General features: G+C 40.6%; 1 protein-coding gene and 1 long non-coding RNA gene across 3 annotated transcripts in view; one reads left to right on the forward strand and one right to left on the reverse strand.

The window, feature by feature from the left end:
- The window catches only part of RARB (retinoic acid receptor beta), a 528,277-nt gene that overhangs the window by 153,279 nt on the left and 354,184 nt on the right, over nt 1-20,814 (reverse strand). The window lies entirely within an intron of this gene.
- LOC109285788 (uncharacterized) lies at nt 2-15,440 on the forward strand. Its single transcript, XR_002093630.2, has 2 exons — nt 2-257; nt 11,595-15,440. It is a non-coding gene; the product is annotated as an uncharacterized LOC109285788 (long non-coding RNA).

Below are 20,814 nucleotides of genomic sequence, written 5' to 3' on the forward strand. Positions count from 1 at the left end.
TAACCTTCAAATGACCCAACCAGTCTGACATCACCAACTCCCAGGATTCTCACACAGCTTAAAAACTCCCAGCAGCCCTGCAAAAGCAGACAGGCAGAGAAGCAGGCAACTACTAGCTGTAGTCTTTGGATTTTTTTTATTTACCTTTAAATAAGTAAGATTAAATAAAAGCAAAGGTAGAGATGACATGGCACAAAGGCTGCTTCTGGGTGATGTGTGCACAGCACCCCTTTTTCGTGTGCATCAGCTTTTTATAGGTATGTGGATTATTTTAAATTTTCTATTTGATTTCCAAAATTTTCTGCCCCCCTCTCTCCCCCTGGGGATCCTATTCACTACAGCACCATGACACAGCTGCTGATAGATAGCAACTTCCCTGCAACTTCTCAGTTTGGGCAGATGATAAGTACTGAGAACCATCACACACAAAAAATGCAGCTCTGTTTAATCCCAGGTTAATTGTTTGGCTGGTATAAGTAATAGGGAATCCCTGCCAGGCTGGAGATAGAACATCCATCATAGAAAAATAAGGCTGGGAGGGATCTCAGGAGGTCATCTAGTCCCACCCCATGCTCAGAGCAGGAACACGCATCTCTAAACCAACCCAAACAAGTGTTACATTAAGAATCCTCATGGGCCCATAGCTAGGTGAGGAAAGAGTGCTTTGTACACTGAACAACACCCTCCCCCACAACCTCCACCACCTCTCCAAACTTCAGTGTAAAGAAACTTTGCACCTAATTCACCATGAGTTCAATTCTGCAGGGTGCTATGTGCTACTAAAAGACATGCAGAGATGCGGGGGGAGGGGGGTCTTCACCAGAACAGAGAAGCTTCCACATGGGGGGACTGATTCTGTGAGATGCAGAATATGACCCAGGACTGCGGATACATATAGGTCTCAGCAAATCTCAACATCTGCACTGAAATGCACCCTGGTGACTTGAGAGGAGTGGAGGCAGGATGTGGGAGGGGCAGAGATGCTTAAACTAAGGTTACCATATTTCTAGTTTAAAAAAAGAGGATACCTGGTGGGAGGGGTAATATGATTGTGAGGGCCAGTGATATGCCCATGCCCTGCCCCTGCTCCTCATCCCCAAACCACAGCCCCCTAGCCCCGCTGCTGTCTCTCACTCCCAACCCACAGTACCCCACCCCCCCGACCATGTTGGTACCCCTTACTCCCAACCTTCAGCCTGCCCCCACCTCTGCTGATGCCCTTCCGGTCACTCCTGACCCACATCCCCTTTCTCCTCCCCTCCCGCCACCAGCCCTTCCGGTGCCCCTCGCTCCTGACTTGACCCCTGAAGGACCCCCTAGCCCTTCCCCTGCTGGGGCTTGTAAGCAGACACACATGATGCCCCTCCCCTGCTCCCTCCAGCCCCAAGCAGCTTCTTGCTGGGGCAAGCCAGGAAGTACAAGGAAAACAGAGGCAAAGCAAAATCCCAGACATTTGCTGATATTTTAAAAAACCACCTGGACAGAGATGGAAGGACCCAAAAAGAAGACATGTCTGGGAAAACCCAGACGTATGGTAACCCTACTTAAATACAGAAGGGTGAATATTCAGTATGATGCAAATCCCAGGCAAGTAAGCACAACCTAGGTTCTGAGTTGTGTGCTGCTCTGCTCACTGGGGAGTGACAGGAGTCCACCCCCCACCAGGCTACTATGGGGCCACCACAGCTTTGACAGATCCAAGGACCCCTGCTCCCCCAGAGGAGACCAATCTAATGGGGCACCAAAAGTAAGTCCAGGAAGTAGCAGATCCTTTCGCGCACCTGCTCCTTGCACATTGTGAAAAGAAGGTCCAATGTGGAAATAAGTTTCTTCTGCCTCAGTATTGCTGCTGTGGGACCATCTCGGGATGACAGAGGAGGACAGGATGTGTCCCTCTCTATTCTGTTGTTATTTTTGGATCCTCGGTTTCTCCTTCAGGCATCATGAGGATCAGCCAGCCACTGATAAACAGCCCCTACTCCTAAATTCTCAAGCAAACAGAACATTTTCTTACAGCCTAAAGTTATACATTGGGCACAGCGCCTTGCCAGCTCTCTGGCCAGAAACCTCTGGTCCCCTCAGCTCACTTTACCTGATTAGATCATCATTAACAAAAGTGCTAGGCACAGCCATCTCATTGATATTTTGGTGCTACTCTCACTGTTTTATATAAATAACCTGCTCTCTATACAATCTTGCTTATGGGTATGAATTCCATCTGATTTTTACTTGCATGGATTCCTATAGGTATGTGAATAATGGGAAAATAAAATACATTACCATGTTCTGAATCATTCCTGCCCACCCTACCCGCTACCTCCCATTAAAATTATTTCAAAAGTAGCTTCAGTTTTAAACCCTGACTTGAGCAACTTTGTCTGAGCATTTACAGCTTGTCTTGCTCCTGGGTTAAATTTTCACAGGCACAAAAGGAAGCTAGGAGTTTAACTTCCATTGAGATGGGCACTTTACTTCCTTTCGTGTCTTAGAAACTCTTTTCCTCTTTAAGTAGATTTTGTTGGTGAGTCAACATTTCTGAAAACTGGACCCTGCTTGTTAAGCACCCCAAAACAGCAGATACTTTTGTAAATGTCATTGTCAGTCTGGTGCAGCTGGGAATCCTGTGTATGGAAAAGGCTCTTATGGGAAAACTGAAAGAAATACTGACAAGAGATTCACTCTGGGACCTGCCCAACTTGCCTAATGGATGTGATGTTCTTTCTCTGCAGAAAATCCTTTGATGCATTAAAAGCTTGGTGACAATGCCTGTAGACTGTATTAACAAAACTTTCTGCAAAGATTCAAGAAGTTAAGAAAAAAAAAACCTTTGTCCCCTGAAACTGATATATCCATACTTGAAAACAAACAACCCAATAAAAAGGCCTATTGTAATCTGGAAGCAAAATCCTTTTGAAGAGATAAAAACAAAAGCTTTTCTTAATGGTTTAGGTTTTTTGCCTCTCAGAAAGAAGAGACTTATCTGCCTCCACAGTAGGCACAATCTCCTTCCATCTCCCATCTTGGTAGAAGAACTATAGAGCTGGAATTTAACACTGGCATCCAAGGGCTTTTAGTCTGTCACTCCTACCCTATGTTGAAACTGCTCCAACCAAGTTTCTAAGTGGCACTTATATTGCCATGTGAAAAGTATATACGAGTCATGGTTACTCAAGTAAGAGATCTGTTTGTTTAGGTACATTAAAACAAATTTCAGCAGATCAAGCACTTGTCTCACTATTAAAAGGTGGGAGTAAAAGAAATGGTACACCTTTGACTGAAACCTGATTTTATCGTGTTGCTAAGGATTCTTTTACTCTTTTCTCTTTTTTTTGACTTGGACAACAAAGACTCTTTAAAAGATGCTATTTTCCAGTGAAATAAAATGTACGTTCTTAAGATGAGCCTACAAGAAATGTTAGGGATGTCAAATGCATCATGATTAAGGTGTCTAGAAAGATTTATACAAAATGCATCTTCTGCCAGTTCCCAAATTGGGACGGAACAGGACTCTACAGTCCAGGGCTCTAGGGTACATGGAACATTAAACCAAGAAAAAATATAAATTACCTTGAGGAATTACAGGGGATAAAATAGTGTTCACAAAAAATATTGTTATGTTTATTTTATAACAGTTTTTATCAAATCAATTTAATTTAAAGCCTATTTGCAGTACTTTTAAATGCAGATAAGTCATTGGCAACTTCTGAAAATGTGTGTCAGTAAATCATGCTTAACTGCATATGAATTGAATAAGATAGCTTTTTCATACTATAGCTAAATGAGCCAGCTTGTTCATTATGTTTTATTATGAATTATAGTTGTGATAATGCTTACAGTTATTACTGAATCCACATGTAATTAACAAATTCTTCAAATAATCTAACAGTTCACTTCTATTCTACTTCTTCTAATTTCTATAATGAGTTAATTAGTTTAGTTATCTCTTCCAAGGTCTTGCTTCTCTGTAAATTGTATGCTCTCTTTCTTTTAAACATAAGACCAAAAAAGCTACATTCAAAAACGTATTTTTGCAAGAAATTAGTATTAACACCCACAGACATACACACTCTATAGGACTGGTCCTAACTATAATAATGTATTATCCCATCAATGTATATTTCTAACTCAGTTAATTCAAATGTAATGAAGCGTCAGTTATTGACACATATTTTAAAACTCTTATCACATTCTTCTACACATTCAAGTGGAAAAGAGCTCTGCAAAGTCTTCTCATTAGACCATCAAAAAAAACTTCTGATTTCATACCCCAACTTTGATCTGTTTTTTCTCAGCCTGTGGTAGCAGAAACTTTACAATAAACATATTCTTAGTCACAAGTGAAATAAAAAGCAAAAGTTCAAGTAAAAAATCTATTTCCTTCAGTGTTACTGTATATTTGTCAGTGTGACATAGCACATTTGAAACCTATAATCATAAAACAAAAATTTACAGCCAGGGTTTAGGGTCTACATCTGTTTCTCTGGTTTCTGTAATGCAATTACCCACTGGACAATTCCGAAAGAAATGTCATGAATCATGTTCTGTGCATGTTTGTGCGGTCACTTCTGGTAAAGGAAAAGAGTCCAATGCTACCTTATGCACTATTCAGAGAAAGTGCTCCAAAAGTAAGTTGAATGCACTGCAAGCTATTATTTTACTAGGATCAACAGGCACATCTATAGCATGGAAATGAAGACTGCACTCAAAACATCTTTAAAAGAAAATAAGTTGGTGGAAGTTCACCTTTTAATATACATTTTACCATTAATCACAAATAAATCTTTCTTGAAACAATTTTGACAGCACAGTAAATGGTTACTAGCGAGTGATGTGTGTGTTTAAGCAGCGAAAGCAGAGACAAAGTGATGTTTTCTTCTATTCCCTAGGCAAGTGCTGACACTGAGCTTGCTGCCTCAACTGTGAGACTCAGAGATTCCTTTGTGTCAGTTGCTGGGAGAATCACTGGCAGTTAAATCACTGCCCATCATTCACAGGCAGAGGCTTTGATTTTTACCTCTTTATTTAGAATGGACGCTAGTATGATATATTACTTGCCTTCTTTTCCTTCCTTAAAAAAACTGTGATATGGGATTTAAAATCAGGTTACCTAAATCCCAATATAATTTATTGTACCTACTTGTTAAAAGTATGAGATGTTTTGTAGATTTCAAAGATAAGAATGATATTGATGAGTTGGGGAAATAATTGGATCAGGAGAATGGCAGAGAATTTGGAGCACAGCTCTTGAAAGAAGGGATATTCAGCACATAACAGGAATGAAACTAGAATGATACCGTACTGAACCCACCAACAGGAACACACAGTATAAATATTCTGACTGGCACAAGAGAGACAGTTTGGACAGATGTGAAAAAGAAGTAGTCAAAGGGGCAATTTTGGGTTGCTATGTTCCAGTTTGCAGACTTTAATGTGGGTTTCCACATAACATGAGAAATGTCTGAAGGATCAGATCCTAACATTAGGGTTATGCACTAGATACATCAACAACAGTGGGCAAAGGGGTTATCAGCACATAACAGAATTTCATTTGAGAGGGGGTCACCCCCACAGAATGCTCTTGAAGCAGCAGCCAGCCTATGAGGGGTCAGTTACTGCACATGCACGTGGCTTTTTGTTTGCTTGTTTTACCATTAGGCATGTATTTGTAAAGATATCTTTGAAAAACTATTATTGTATAGCCTAGAGGATATTACTACCACTTCTACTATTCGCAGTTAAAGGCATCTAACACCATAATGGCTGGTTACAGTGTACACTGCTTAAATTGGGTATTTGATTTTCCCTTTCCTGCTGCCTTAAGCATTAGAAACACAGGTATTGCCATATTGGATGAGACCCCAGGGCCATCTAGTCTGGCATCCGGCCTCTGATGGTGGCCAATGCCAGATGTTTGAGACTTAGCTAGAAAGACCCCACAGTGCACGTTAGTTCTTATTCTGATCTCTAATGGAGATTGGCTTAGCACTGAAGCAGGCTTGCTATCCCTTCCAAAATTTAGCTCGTTGTAACTCTAGATATTCCTGATATCTATAAAAATATCAATCCCTTCTTGAATCTTGATTAATTCTTGTCTTCAGTGACAGAAAGGGATTTTCTGGCTTTAGACAAGGAATGCTCAAAAGTTTAAAAATATTAGGCTCCGGCAAGGTTTAGAATTGGTTGCAGTATCATCAGGACAGAGCAAGGAGATGAAACAGGCAATCTGAATTTTTTAGGGCTCTAAAAGAAAAAGATCTATTCCAAGTCAACTACTAACAGCTACATGTAGGGTGCATCTACATGTGAAATTAATGAAAAGCAATAAAGTCTGGAGCAGTTAGTGCTGGAGTAAATTGCTCCTGGACACAGCATCTACACGTGTGTCTGGTACAGCAGCAATTTGAGCCAGGGTAGAGCAGGTCCCCAACCGGCTGGGCTGACTGGGCATAATTTACACCCTTGGTCACCATCTACACGTGTGTTTCAGCGCAGTAAAGTACTCTGCTGACAATACTATCCTATGGCGGGGTTAATTAGTTTACTGGGCCCTAATACCAGCACACATGTAGACTGTGTCACTTTACTGCAGAGCTAATTAGTCTATCCTGCAGTAAAGTGCACATGTAGATGCACCCACTGATTACCTTGATCCAAACTTGTTATTTGAAGAATCCAAGATGCAGCATTTATTAAATATTTTCCTGTAAAAAAAAATTGAAAATCACTTATTAAAAATGAACTAAAAACTAATGTTTCAAGATTATTTGTATAAATACATTTTTACAGCTAGATTATAAATTCCACACAAACAGTTGTAATGGAAAGGCAGAGGCAACCTTAACTCTGGTCTGACATGGCTGGCAATGGCTCTGACATACTGAATTATATAATCCAGTGAGAATGTGGATTAGGGGATCTATAAAATGTAAGAAGAAGCAGGTTGGACTATGTGATCTCTTGAGGTCCCTTCCAGCCTTACTTCTCTATGAAGTGTGCTTGGGCTATACCCTGAGCATAAAGTTCATTTTGAATGTTTAAGCGATGCATAAGCCTGTGTGCTGGTGCCCTGCACCTTTTACTCAGAAGTTATCTTAGAAGGCATTGGGCATGGCTACATAAGATGTTTACTGCAGAGCTGACTAATTAGATTTCATAGACATTAGGGGTGGAAGGGACCTCACGAGATCATCTGGTCCAGTCCCCTGCTTAAGGGTAGGAAGTCAGCTGGGGTCAGAGGACCCCAGCAAGATAATCATCCAAATGCATCTTGAATGTGTCCAGAGTTAGGTGCTTGCACCACTTCAGGGGGGAGTCTATTCCAGACTCTGAAGACTCAAATGGTAAAGAAATTCTTCCTTATGTCCAGTCTAAAATGGTCTTCCAACAGTTTGTGACCATTAGACCTTGTTTTCCCTAGGGGAGCCCTGGTGAAAAGACATTCTCCCAGGTCCTGACGTACACCCCTGATAGGCTGCCACCAAGTGGCAAGTCAGCCTATGCTTTTCCAAGCTGAAGAGTCCCTTGCCTCCCCTCATATGGCCTACTCTCTTGACCTTTTATCATGCATGTGGCTCTTCTCTGGACTCTCTTGAGAGTCTCCACGTCCTTTTTAAAGTGTGGAGCCCAGAGTTGGATGCAGTACTCCAGCTGCAGCCTCACCAAGGCCAAATAAAGTGGGAGAATGACATCATGGGTCTTGTTTGAGATGCATTGGTAGATGCAAGCCAGAGTTTTATTTGCTTTGCTGACTACAGCATCTCATAGGTAACTCATATTCATCTTGTGGTCAATCATGACCCCCAAGTCTCTTTCAGTTGTAGTGCTAGTGAGTGCAGCACTGCCAAGCCTATAGGTATGATGTGAGTTTTTCTTCTTGAGGCGGAGCACCTATGTTGAAGGTCATCAGGTTTGTATCTGCTTACCTTGTGATCCTATCCCGGTCAGCCTGGATCCCCAGCCTATCCTCCAGTGTCATCCACAAATTTAACCGGTTTGTTTCTGACACCCAAATCCAGGTTGTTAATGAATATATTAAAGAGTACCAGTCTGAGTACTGAACCCTGAGGGATGCCACTGGTCACCGTATGCCATGCTGACTCAGTTCCATCAACAATCACTCTCTGGGTCTGACCACAGAGCCAGTTCCTGAGCCATCAGACTGTAAGGTTGTCAAGGCCGCAGTTCCCCAGTTTTTCCATGAGGACATCATGAGAGACCAAGTCAAAGGCTTTTTTGAAATCCAAGTAAATTACATTAACCTCCCCCTGCCCCCCAGTTCAGGTGATGTGTCACCTGGTCATAGAAGAAGATAAGGTTGTCAGGCATGACCTACCTGAAACAAAACCGTGTTGGCTGTCTCTCTGAATGGTGCCTTTGTCAGTCTGTTGTTGATTAATTCTTTGATATTTTTTTCCAAGATCTTACCAGGTGTTGAGGTCAAACTGATTGGCCTGTAGCTCCTGGGTTCTTCCTTCCTTCCCTTCTTAAAGATAGGCACCACATTGGCCCTCTTCCAGTCTTCAGGAACCTCTCCTGAATGCCATGAGTTCTCAAATAGCTGCACCAATGGTTGAGCTATGATGTCAGCCAACTCTTTTAGCACTCCTGGGTGCATTCCATCAGGGCCTGCTGACCTATGGATATCCAGTCTCTCAAGGTGTTCTCCCACAAGGTCTTCACTAAATGTAGGCATATGGTCACCCATACCTGCATAATTCTGTGTCCTTTCAGGCAGGATGACCCCCTTGGGCTGGTGGAAAACTGATGCAAAGTAATCACTGAAGAGATTAGCTTTTTTCTGGGTGTCGGTTGTCAGTTGCCCCATTTGATTTAGGAGGGGTCCAAAGTTGCCCTTATTTTTATTTTGACTTCCTATGTATCTGAAGGAGGATTTTTCATTGTCCTTGATTCCTGTACCCAGCCTGAGCTCAATATCGGCCCTAGCTTTTCTGGTTTGCTCCATACAGGTGTAGGCCAGTGATGCATAATCCTCCTTAGAGGTATTTCCCATCTTCCATCCCTTATAGGCTTTTCTTTTAAGATTGAGAAGGTCCATGAGTTCCCTATTTAGCCAAGGGGGGTTCTCAACCCTTTTACTAGCTTTTCTGCAGGCTGGAATGGACTTCCCTTATGCTTTTAGGATTGCGTCCTTAAGGAGTGACCACTCTTCTTGGACACCCTTTCCTGTCAGATCAAGATCCATCAGGGCCTCGACAACCAACCTCCTAAGCTTGTAAAAGTCAGCTTTCCTAAAGTTGAGGATTTCTGCATTGCTGACTGATTTGCCAGCTTTGCAATGAATAAGGAAGGTGATCAATTCGTGATTACTATCACTGACCTTCCCTTCAATCCTCAAGTTGCTCACTAGATCATCCCCTTTGACCAGAACCAGATCTAGCAGTGCCTCACCTCGTGTCAGCCCGTGGACTTCTTGAGTCAGATAGAGTTCATCAGTGCAGGTGAGGAAGCTGCGCGACTAATCAGATTTGGCTGAATGCTCCTCCCATGAGATGTCAGGGCAAATGAAATCACCCATGACAGCCATGCATCGAGAGCGTGCAGCTTCTGTTCCCTAGAGAATTTGTGGTTGAGCTTTTCCTCCTGGTTAGGAGGTCTGTAATAGACTCCTACAGTTATATCCTCTTCACCATGTTCTCCCTGTATTCTATCCCAGAGGGTTTCAAGTCACTCTTCTTAGCTCCGAAGTAAAGTCTCAGCATCTACACGTTCGGCCCTATTAGGCCATAAGAAACTAACAGTACTGCTGTGGAATAGTACTTGTAAAAACAAGCACTATTCTACAGCAGCATTATTTTATGTGCTGCAACACACATATAAACACTGACGGGGCTGGCTGGGGCACAAGGGTGCTTTAGTGTGAGAGCTGTCTGCCGGTTAGCCCTGCACTGGAGCACCCTCATACCTCAGCTCCTCTGCAGCATGTTGAACCAATGGGGAGCAGCCCTGGCTGGCAGGCTGACCCCCTGCACCTCCAGCCAGCTGAGGCTGCTCCAACCTGGCTCAATGTGCTGCAGTCCCAGGGGCATGTGTAAATGGGGTGCCCAGAAGCAATAAACTCTGGCACGAACTGTACCAGACTTTACTGCATTGCACTAATATCACATGTAGATACACCCTGTGTGGGCTAAATACTAGGAAAAATTTGTGAAGGCCTGACAAGTGAAAGTCTATTGTAATAGGCCAAATTACCAGTCAGTCTAGACTAAGGCAGTAACTACAAGCAGAGCTATGCTGATTTATATGCTAATTTATGACAATTAAGTTCTTGCTTAGTTCACAGAGAAACATAGACAAGCAAGGCTGGAAGGGTCCTCAGGATCGTTTAGATCAGGAATGGCCAACCTGTGCCATGAATGCCAAAAGTGGCACAGGCAGACTCTGCGTGTGTGGTATGCAGCAGATCAGGAAGCAAGCGGGCAGGCAGCAGAGCAGCAGATCAGGAAGGGAGCAGAAAGCAGAGCAGGAGACTGGGCAAGGAGCACAAAGTAGGAAGCAGAAAGCAAAGCAGCAGGATGGGGATTGAAATGGCACTCAGAAGAGGTGCAGGGTTAACATGTAGCACACCCGCCAAAAAGGTTGGTCCCCACTGATGTAGACCGACCCCCTGCCCAAGACAGAATCATCCCTGCTACACCATTCAAGAAACCTATGACAAGCACATGAACAGCAGCTGTGTAGACAGCTGCGTAGACTTCCCTACAAAGTGCTACATCTGTAGGGATATCTACACAGCTAAATTAATATGCAAAATGAAGCTACCAGGTAACAACAGTCATTTCAATCCCCAATCCCCATCCTGCTGCTTTGCTTTCTAACAACCAGAAGATACGATGGACCTTGTGTACATACTTTGGTGGCTGGCTCTTGCTAAAGCTTTTGCCATTGTATTTCTACTGCTACTGGTATCTATGCCAGCTACATCAAAATTAACACAGGTAAGCTAACACATTCCACAAACATTCCTCTGTTTTGCTTTGTAGACACACCCTGTGTTTTCAATAGGTATTTATGAAGGAACAATGTGGAAGATTTTTAACTGCAAGTACAGCAGTGTTACCTGGCAACCCCACACTACCTCCTGGCAAATATCTATAACATACACACCATAAAACACAGTATCCAGTGTAGTGGGGCTATTTCAGCTAAATTAATAGGCCTTAACCTCACTAAAAAGCTGCATCACTTTTAACTATGGTGGTGTAATTCAAGTTGCTTCATACAAGCTATCACCATATGGGAAGGGCAATAACTATACTAGTATCCATTCCTTTACACTGAGCTAACTATATCTACATTTGGGCAAATGATGGTTTCACTATTAGGGTAAGAAAAAAATTATAACCTTGAACAAAATAGTTGCATCAATACAAGGTTTAGGTGTAAACCAGGCTTTAATACATTTTAAATAAGTAAGGTTGGAGTTCCAATTTAATCCATAAACTACTAGTTAGCATGGATTATGTTCCTAGTATTTCATTTTCAATCTAAACTGTGTGTAAAAGTTTTTTCAAACTGGTTTTACTCCAGCTGGATAACGACAATTTTTATTCTTCATTATGTCTGTCAACTTCTAGCTGCTTCCTTTGGACAGCTGCAGAGGAGAGGAAATCAGGAGAGGAAATAATGACAAACGTTGCATGATATTACCCCAGACTGAGCTTGTCCAAAGAAGTCAGAAACATCAGCCCTGTTCAGCAGAAGCCATTTCCTCTTGATTTCACAGAGGTTTAAGTTGGAGCTTTTGATCTGCAGAGGTTCTGGCTCAACTCTTCTGCACAGCCTTTGGTGTCACCCCCAGAAAAAGAATTCCTAATCAGAGATGTGGCTGAACATCCACAAGACATCTTCAAGTGACTAGGATATAAAACTCCCAAGTTCTTTTAAAATTGCTACAGGTTAATTTAGAACCAGATTCAGCCTTACCCCTTACATAGAGGGCAAAAGGAGCCTTTCCCTCTTGCTCAAACAGTACAAGAAGCCAAACAGAATTTCAGCACTTGCATTCATGGGCATGAAAATGCAGGGCCTTCCGTACAATGCTAGAGCGCAGAGCATCCAACGGGAACTGGAGAAGGCTAAAGAGGCAGGACCATGGCCAAAATCCCCTAAGCCCAGATGGCTGGTTGCACAGGCAGACAGTAAACTTCATTGGAAAGAATGAGGCGAGGAGATCTAAGTGAAGTGTAAAACAAACTGAGAATTCAATGACACGTTGACAAATACCACTCCACTTTTTTCCCCCCCTATCAGAACCTAACAGCAGAAGAAGAGATTTCTAAAGTGGTGTTTTTACAGGCCAGGCTTAGCCTCTCTCTCATCTTATCAGCAGCCTTCAAAGGCCTCCAGATGGATCTCCTCCAGAAAAAAATCCCCACTTATTTTATATAAATACATTGGCTCTATCATGGAGGCTTTGTTATAGCTTGAGAGGCTTTGGAAAAACACACCTGACTCTCAAAACTGTTCTCTACATACTCCAACCCACAAGCTTAAGAGTAGACTTGATGAAAAATATTTAAACTGAGACACTGATTGGGACACAGGAAACAGGAATAGTGGTTGCTTGAACTGCAACATCTGAGAGGAGAGGGGAAAAGAACTTATGGTTCAGATTTTCAAACCCTCGGACCATGTTTATGCACAAGCAAATTTGCAAGCACCAAAACCTGCACATGTAGGTGACAGTGTTAGGAAAATGTGCACACAGCTGTGAAAGATGGCATAAGGATCCACATAGAATCAGGCCCTATTTTATTCTTATTCCATGTCAACAGAAGTTGTTTCTGAGGTCTCAGATTTAAAAAAAATAGTTTTCTAGCTTTTAGTGTAAGAAATATGTATCACTGCTGGAAAAAACCCAACACTCATATTTGTTATTTGCCACTCACCATTATCAAATGTAACACTTTTTAAAGAGGAAATATAAACTAGGCTTTTTTTCTTTTATTTGAAATAAAATTATTTAAGTCTCTGCAGTAGAGTTCAAGTATTATTCCAGTTCAGAAAAACTCTAACTGACAACACATGGCCAAAGGCATAAAAGGTAGTGTACTGTCAGAACAACTCTTACTGGTGAAGTCACTGATGCTCACAGCAGGATACTGGCGTGCAGCAACCTCTGACAGCTGACTAACCCTTTCCTAGTTGTCTTATTGGCCGCAAGACCCACAATGCCCTTTTCTTCTCCTAATACAGAACAATTATGAAAATGTGCAGTACTTGTCTAAAACAACAAAATTGTGTCCTTAGAGAGTGATAGAACCATCTGTTTTACAACAGGTTAATCAGCCCTTTTAGAGCATAAAAAAATGGAACCACCTTCAGTGACTCTGGTCAAATGCTAGCCATCTGTTAAATATAAAATGTATTTTTTCATAAAATATTGTCTCCATATATTTGTCATGGTCATAACCATGTCATGAACTATATTTTAATGCACCTTTGGCTACTTCATCTGTACTCTTCCCACTCCACCCACTCGCCAACAGGATTACTGCCAGTATCTGGAATAGACTTCCCAAGGAGGTGGTGCAGTCCCCAACCTTGAAAGCCTTCAAGAGGAGACTGGACAGACACCTTGCTGGGATCATTTGATCTCAGCAGTACTCCTGCCCAGAGCTGGGGGGTTGAATTAATCTTTCAAGGTCCTTTCCAGCCCTTAATATCTATGATTCTAAATCCCTGAGCTGACTGAAGTCAATAGCACTTAAAAACTATCTATAAACATATCTTCCCTTTCCTCAAAAGATGGGATTTCCTTCTAAAATCACACAGGTTCAATGCTGCCAGCTCTCATGACATTGTTAATCCCCCCCACCAACTGCCAACATTAAGTGATGAGGCAAAAAAATCTCAGATTCCATAAAAAGACTTTCTAGCCCTCAAGCTTACAGAGAAAAGTTTGAAACCATATGCCCTTGCAAATGAGAAACCATAAAGCACACATAATGAACCAAGCATTCATTATTTTTAAAACCTCATGATTTTTTAGTCATTCACATTAGTTTTGTATACTTGGGGAGAGCAATACTACAGGCCGGAGAGGCAGAACAGGACTCATTCAGTCCTAACCCAACAGCAGATTACGGTTACATGTCTTGTGTTGACATTAAGGTTTAAAAAAAGCTATCATTACAAAGGGGAGTTACCAAGCCTTCCAATGGAGAAAAAACAGTACTCAGAAATCAAACTGTCATCATATATATAGAAATGCTATTGCTGATGATTTTTAGATGTAGCTTCTTTGTGCTGATAGTTTCTCATTATGAAAGACTCTGATAGCATGGTGATGACCCTTTCTCCTTCTTTATGCCAGCAGAAACTGGGGATGAATCTGGCCATATACAATGTGGAATGTATTGTTTCCATACAGAAGGGAGACACTATGTGGCACATGGACCAGATTCTCAATTGGCATAAATATTAGCATAATTTCACTGATGTCAGGATTTATGTCAGCTTGCACCTTCCTGTCCCTATTTTATTTTGTGTTATTCCTTGTTTTTCAGTCAAAAGCAAACTCAATTTTTATTCTTCAAACAAAATGAATTACTTGGATACATGTTTGTATAAACTATCTTTTCTACACTTTAAAAAGTGCCTTTGTTTTCCTCTACAGACTTCTCACAGTTCACCTGAGGATCCATAAAGCACTGGAAAAACAAGGCATTTTCTAATTATATTTATAATAAACTAATGTTTAGTTCCATGCCTTAAAACTAGAAGGCTCTCCCTGGACAGATTAACTGCTTTCTTAATCTCAGAAACAAATTAGAAGTATCTGCTTAGCTGATAGAAGTTCAGTGTATTAAAAAAGACAGCAATATTTCAGGAAGGTTTTCCTCTGCATATTCATTACCAAGAACAAATTTCAGTTTTTACTATGGGTACAGAATTTGGTTCAAACCATTCTTAGTTGGATAAAGTCATCACTGAATTCACTAGGAAGTTGGCCTGTAAAATGGTAAGGACTATAGGACTGAGTATTATTTATAGCATGTTAAAAATATCATTTCACATAAATGTCAGCATGTACCTATCAAATCTTTACATTCTTCATTAAACTAATGCTTCCTAACATAATGAAGAAAAGGCTACAAAATGTAAGTGTATTGTAATGTTCTTGTATTAAAGTAGAGATATCAAAATAAATTTGCAACCATATCATTATATCAATCTCCAGTATTACTACATTAGTACTATAACCATAATTAACTAGCTTCAGGTCAAATTACTAATAAATCTTTAGAAATTAAATGTATAATTTGTCAAGACCATATGCCTTCACAAATTGATTATTCAGAATTTAGAAGCTTTTTAATTAGGAAGAAATGTATGCAATACTGTGTGTAATAATTACGAATCAGCTGTTCTGTAATATTTTTGTACATCAGCAAAAATTAAAATATTGGAAAACATTACCAGGTCTTTGCACTATTTCAATGTCAAAAGCAACACATAGCTTAAATTTAGAGGTTAAAGATATCTTCCCGTATCTTTTACATCTTACATAGCTTTATGATCTCAGGACTAGAATCATTAACCAAATACAAAATCAATGTGAAAAAGATCTAATCTGACCATTTTCAAGTGCACAGTCACTAAACATGATTTATACTACTGTAAAACTTTTGCTGTGGTTCTGTAGTTTTACTAAACAGCTTATATTCAGAGTCATACTTTCATTTTATGGCACACTAAATAACAGTATTTTGCATTTCTCTAGTGTCTTCTAGCCAAAGGTCTCAAAGCATTTTTACAGATATTAATAAATGGAGCTTTCAGAACAACCATTAGAGTTAGATATTTTGCACCCTTTCTTGATCACAGGAAATTAAGGCACAAGAATGTTGTGTGATTTGCCCTGAGATCAGACAAGGAGTTTGTGACAAAGATGAAAAAACACATTGGGTCTCCTGATTTCCTCTCCTCTGCTTTAACGACAAAACTATTCAGCTTCTTCACCCCCACAACAGCTCTGGGTACTTCTATCAACATTTCATAGGAGAAGATTTTTTTGACAGAGAATACAAAAGCTGCTTTGTTAGTCTGGACACTTTTTTTCCTACCTAATAAAAACATGAATAGAAGTGGGACCTCAGTAAGCATATGGCAGAAAGTCTGGACTAACTGAAAAAGGGGCCTAAAAGAGTCTGTCATTCTCAAACAAGTTTACTGCTGAATGTATATGGTGGAAATAAGGGGTACACAGAACAGGCCATAATGGAACATTGTTTATGTGCACATCTTGGCAACTGCATATACAGTACAGAGACTATTTCCAAGCAGAACAAAAACACAAAGGGGGAGTGACGACAATTAAGTATTCCAAGGCAAGAAAAATTTTATTTCATATACAAACCAAATAAACTAGTGTGGTTTCTCCCCTGCTATGATCCAAATGGCCTATCAAGTGCACACATTATGTAGCTGTTTAAGAAACGAGAGGTGATCCAGTCTTACATATAATATTGGTCTAAGGCTTCTTTGTCTTAAGCAGTCTTACTATGTTTTCAATACCACAAGAAAAACAGTTAAGATTTTTTTTCTTTTTTTGGACGCATTTTCTCCTAGCCAGAAGAAAAGATGGGGAGAGAGCTTGTAGTAAACACCAAAAGGAATTAAGCCACATCTTCCTCCTTTTGAGGTCGTATTGAAAGATACCAAGTTATTTCTTTCTTCTGAAGTTCATTCTTGCAAACCTATTACATGGCTTTAGTGAGTGACTTGAGGGTGACGATAACTGAGAGGTACTTATGCTCTTGGCAGAATTTTTCCTTTTAATCATTGCTCATGAAGAGAGGGAGGGCCTGCAAAACCTCCCAGTCTCTGCAGTCTACAGATAGCAAGTGATGGGCAGAACATTTTTTTTTTTTTGCTTACTTCTACAGACTAAAATATCATGCTTTGACAGCCGCTATGCAAACAAATGAGAGTAATTTTATTCCTACAAAACCCACTTCAAACATCTACCCAACTGAAAGAGAAAAAAAGATGACAAGTCAGAAAACAGCAGGTAGAGTGACAACAGAACCATAGAGAGTAAATGGATAAAGCAGAGCATTTTATGCAATTAATAAGCCTCTTGTACATTAGACATTGAGAGGACACGGCTTTATTAGGGGATCACTTAGGATCCTGAGCAAATTATTGTACAGTGTCCTTCATAGAAACCTAAACCTAGCCTGGAATTTCAATTAATGTGAGGCACTGTTAATAGAAAAAGGCAAGATCTTCTCCGCAGCCCTAACTCTGCACTTAATAGAGCTTGAAAGGAAAAGTCAAGATATAAATCCACACCCATATTATATTTTTCCAAGATATTCTATATTGGTTACTGAATCAAAAACCATGGGTCCCAAAGTCTCTAAGCTTAGGCAGGTATGAAGTCTTATGTGGAATTTGTGGATTGGGTGCACTTATTCACAAGCCTGTCTTGGAAAACTTTGTTAAAACCTCTGTATATATGCTCTGCTTTTAGATTCTAGTGAAAACAGCACTGCCCTGCTCTCTAGTTTTTATTTTGCTAAATCACATTCTGGGCACTGAAGTTTTATAAGGCTATCTCATAAACTTGTATCAGTTTCCAAATTAACACCAATAGCTATAAAGTCATATTCTCCCTCTTCTTTTTTTGAGGGGGGTGAGATTAGGTGGTTTTTTTGTTTGTTTTCTTTTGTTTTTTTTAAGCTTGTAGGACCCAAATCTCCCCTCTCTACAGTCTTATACATACCTGCCATTTTGTGCTAACACAGTAGCCACTTGTGTAGTGCTTTGCAGAGTCTACATTTTGTTTTAAGAGACAACCCATTTCCAACAATTACTCCTTGCTAAGTGGTGTCTACATGACTGCAACAACTGTGCGTCTGCAGTGTCGAATGTACAGTATATCAACCCACCCACTGTTATGGTGCCAATCCTTACAAAGCAAACCACGTTCTCAAAGAAGAAAGAATGTGGCCACTTACAGCTCTATTATTACATGACAACAAGGGTGCAGAGAAATGTGAACTACGAGCTGATGCACTCCCCCCTCATTACACAAATATTCTTGATGGCTGAACCTCTGAAGTGTTTTAGCACTGTCGATTATACAGAGACAGCTTTTGTACTCTGCATTAGCACTGTCCAGCAGTGAAAGGCAGGCTCTGCCTTCTCATGAAATGGCATCCAATTTCACATGATTTTTTTGTCCCAGGACACTGGGGCGCTGACTGTTGGTTCTGGGAAGACATTGGCAGTACCGTGGGGAAATCAAATTGGGGTAGCTATTGTTTTAAGAGGTATTTTGTTAACATTATTTTTGCATAAACGATTACATTATACTGGGGGAAGATTCTTAATGTAACCAACCTTCTCCAATTTGTCTGGAGAATAACAATGCTTACTCTTCTTCCAGTCCCATCTCTGGTACTCAGGTGATTCTATAAGGATCTCAGTTTTCACTTTAAAAACAAGTTTCCGGCTCTCATGATTGAGCAGAAAAATTTGTTATCATAATCAGACTGGTGGCACCCTAAAGGCTGAAGAACAAAGGGACAAATAGAAAGAACCCCCAAATATTTTTTGTTTAATTAAATCTCACTATTTGTGCCAATATTATGATTTTGGGACATTAGAGATAGATCATACCAAGTAAGCCAGAAATGCTATTATACACTTTCAATGACAACGTGAATTCAGTGTCCATGACTGAAAGGACTGAAAATGGAAAAGCTTAGTGCATCCATAGAAAAGACAGAACAAACACATGAAGTGGCAGTACAGGTTTTCCCATGTCCCAAGCCAGCACAGAGCAACCCAAAGGTACCACCTTCAGAGATGAGATTTCATATTGATTCTGTCCTCAGATATTCTGCAGAGACTTCTAACAAAGGTTACCACTTTGAATGTATGCAGGTTTACGGTGACAACATCTGTTTGCTAAAACAGACTAAAACAGACTAAAATGACCAATTCATTTTACACAGATCAAACAGCCAACAGATAGTAATGACTTTGGTAACTACTGCTCTGAGCTAATTTCAAACTGGTGACTTTCAGATGAAAAGCTCTGTATTCACTGTTAATAATCCTCCAAACTATGCAGTAGTATACACTTCAGTTTATCAGGAAACTTCATGGAAAATAATATTCTTTGCCGCCCCTTCAAAAAAATGAAAAAAGAAACTCAGTCCTTCTTTGTTACTTTAACCCAGCTCAAGTGCCTAATATCACAGGGTAATATGGTGATGATTGTAAGTGTGGGTGACAATGGAAGTCCCGCAATTCATCCTCAATTACTACTCTTAATCGTGTACTACTCTCAATTACTCTCTGTAATCCTAAAAACAGCATTGTGGAGAAACATGTTATCGATCTGCAACCAGAAAACAATGGGCACATGGGAAACAGCTTCAGAAGCTGGCACCTTCTTGTTAGGAGACTTAAGACTTAATACAACAGAACCATGCCAGTGGAATTAGGAATTTCCTTCATGGAAAGGCTTTGTGGACGAGAGAAAATTTTATCTACAAATACATCTTAAATGGTTGTGCTCTGAGTCTAAGAATAGCCACAAATGGCTCTCAATACACGGAAGAAGATATGGAAAGCATAAAAAACTCCACCTTTCTGTGTTCACAGGTTCTGTCTAAACTGCAGCCAGGAGTGCAAGTGCAGCTAATGCAGACATCCCCAAGCTAGCTGCAAAGTAGCTAGTAGCACTGTAGTCACAGCAGCAAAATGCTCCTTCCACACAGGGTAAAGGCGCTACCAGTTAGCCCTTACTAAGCTCCACACTGCGACAGCTACACAGCATTTGGTACCTGAACTGCCTAGTTTCAAGCTAGCTTAGGCATGTTTTCACTACCTGGCAGTTATACCTCTCACAGCACTATAGACCTAGAGGAAACGCATGTGTATAATGGTTTCTGCACCTGTAAAGATGATTGTGCTAGTTACTAAGGATGTGAACCTCATGCCCACTCCAGTATTTATACTCAATAAAACAGACTAGAAGGCCAAAAAACACAACATCTATTCAGTAGAAAGCTTCCATGGGACAGGGATAGTTTAAAGGAGGCTGTGGAGTTGTCTTCTGAGGACCCTACCACCAGCTATGATATAAGAAGGGTGTACTAGGCGAGACTGGGAGGGATGGGTAGAAAATACGGCCTTACTACACAGAGATCTGAGATTTGTGGCAGCACTTACAGCTCACAGAGGCCCCAAAGACTGCCCAAATTAGGCCAGGGGCTACAGAGAAGGGCACAAGAGGATACAAAGTATGGCTTAAAGTGCATTCATTCCTTGGGCTGCTAGTTCTCTGGTGTGCCACTTAGTGGAAAAGAATGGAATCGGACCGAATATTTCCAATCACAAATACATCTGTAGCCTGTACAACTTGGTATGTATTGAGAAAGAGAAAACCCTTTAAAAATATAAACTATACCACTTCTGCTTGTAACTCTGACTCTTAGAACTGAATTCTGTTCAAATTTATGGGTTCCCTATGCATTTTAAACCAGCAGACAGTAATTTTAGAGCTATCTGTTAAGATGGGAAAGCAGACATAGCTAGGAAGAAAATTGTCTAACAAGAACAGTTCTGCAAAGTATTATTATTTGCTAATCATCAATGAAGTTTTTCATACCATACAAGGCACAAGAAGACTCAATGACTTGCTCTGATGGGCTGATGTTTTGAATAACTTAAATACATTATTCCATTATCACTATCTGATCCTTTTGTAGAAGGATTTGTTGCCCAGCTACCTCCTATTCAGTATAAAGAAACGCTGAAGTAAGCACAGAT

Source organism: Alligator mississippiensis, chromosome 5 (genome assembly GCF_030867095.1).
Source record: "Alligator mississippiensis isolate rAllMis1 chromosome 5, rAllMis1, whole genome shotgun sequence".
Taxonomy (NCBI): domain Eukaryota; kingdom Metazoa; phylum Chordata; order Crocodylia; family Alligatoridae; genus Alligator; species Alligator mississippiensis.